This window comes from Fukomys damarensis, unplaced genomic scaffold, assembly GCF_012274545.1.
Source record: "Fukomys damarensis isolate Sample0158 unplaced genomic scaffold, DMR_v1.0_HiC HiC_scaffold_16, whole genome shotgun sequence".
NCBI classification, from domain to species: Eukaryota; Metazoa; Chordata; class Mammalia; order Rodentia; family Bathyergidae; genus Fukomys; species Fukomys damarensis.
Window position 1 is genome coordinate 19301203 of NW_022900928.1, and position 2023 is coordinate 19303225.

At 34.0% G+C, this 2023-nt stretch overlaps 1 protein-coding gene across 7 annotated transcripts in view; it reads left to right on the top strand.

Annotated features, from left to right (window-relative positions):
- Sbf2 (SET binding factor 2) overlaps window positions 1-2023 on the top strand; it is a 350526-nt gene that overhangs the window by 217528 nt on the left and 130975 nt on the right. The gene's annotated exons all lie outside the window — the stretch shown is intronic.

Below are 2023 nucleotides of genomic sequence, written 5' to 3' on the forward strand. Positions count from 1 at the left end.
TATATATATATATATATATATTCAGTTTCAGTTTGATTTGAGTTATGTGAATCTTATCCTTTTAGTATAACTAATATGTATCTATGGTTATATTTTATAACATTTATTGCATGCTATATGTAAGAAATTTAATATAAAATGCTAAATAATCAAATGCAGCACCCTTACTCATTCTACCTTAATTTATAATTCTTTATAATCGTTATATAGTATCTATTATAATTATGTTATGAAGTGATTTGTTTACATATTTTCCCCCACCACAGAAAGTCAATTTCTTGAGGCTAGAATATTGTCTGTGTTCTTTGCTACTATGTCTCAGTGCCATACAATAAATATTTATCAAATGAGTGAATGACATCCATACAGACAAATAGAGTTTCACATCGCTAGTGATTCTCTATCTACCTTCTGAGAATTTTCTGGACTTTTCAAAGTGATTTGTGAAATTCTGTCATTTATTACAGCTCTCTTAGTCAAGTCTTTTCATAAATGTGTTACCTCTTATGACAAATCCAGCAAACTCTCTTTATCGACGCTTTTCCTGTAAAGAATTAGATAACCACATTGAATAGTTCATTTAATATAGCCTTTTGAAATGAGCAATAGGAAACAATAAACCTGTGGCACCAGACTGACTCACTGTTTAGCTACACGGACAGTCAGCTTCAGGAAGTAGTAAGTTAACAAGTTGGCCCAAATGCCATGCTGCTTCTCTGAATTATTGAACTCAAAAATACAAATTTATGCTTAGGATTATGTTTATGGTTTTGAGTCTTGGTTTTTGTCTTGGTTTTTTGGTTTGTTTTGGTGTGATTTGAGAAAAGGATAGAAGGAAAAGGGGTATAAAAATAAGGCATGTTATATACATGTTACATACAACTCCCCACAATGTAATCACTATATACTGCAAACATGTATTAATAAAAATAAAAATTTTAAAAGAAGGCTACTCTGCAGACCTTGTTGGAGAGGTCATGACAGCATTTCACTAAGGAGTACTAGGACTGGTATCAGGAAACTGACTGCTGAAGTGCTGGCAAGATTTACTGAGGAGCCACCCACCAGGGTGCCATTTAAGCTTCTAAAGAGCCAGTGACACATAATAGGAAGCCATTAATGAGTGCTGCTATGACTTCATAGTTAGCATGCATATACCACTAACTGTATTCGCCACAGAGCAAATGAGAAAAAGCACACCAGAACCAGAAAGAGAAGCCAGTTTAGACTGCAGTGTCCCTGCAGCAACTTTCATTGATAAAATTTAATGTTATGCCAGCTGGCAAAGGAGAAATGTTTATAAGGTCCAGTTCTAGTATCACAAAACAGGGAAGAGAGAGAGAGTTGCAAGATTCACTGCATTAATAACAGATACAGAGGATTAGAGTAAGTGGGTAACACTGTGATTATTGGATATTTTCTAAATTTGTATCTTAAGGGAAATTATTCCTGGTGCATAGTGGATTTCTTAATTCAAGAAGAAGATACAATTTGCATTTTCCTGGCCAAAAATTGAAGATGAGTCATCCTCATACTGTCTACCCACAATAAACTCTTGGGACTTGCTCAGTATTACTTCAGCAAATATGCTTTTTAAATATTTTGAACAACTATCTTTTTTTCAGTGCAACTAAAGTTTATTGAGCATCTCAGCAACATCATGGGCAGCAACATTAATATTGTATAATCAGAATTGGTACCAGGAAAGTTAAATTAATAATCTGTATAGTACAAGTGATTTTTAAAAATTAAACTTGCCCAAGTGCCATCAACTAGATGGACATTTTCTTCAATAAAAGGTGTGTGTGTGTGTGTCTGTGTGTGTATAATAGAGTGGTACAAAATGCAAAGTATAAAATCCCTTCTCCAGCTCTACCTCATCTCCTCCAAATAGGGAGGAGGAAGAGTTATACATTATACCAGCCTGTAGAGATAAAACTTTTTATTTTTTTTCAGAGAAAAAATATGAGAAAAGGAAAAAATGGAAACAAAGTCTTTGTAAATAGGGAAGGGGGGAGGGGGA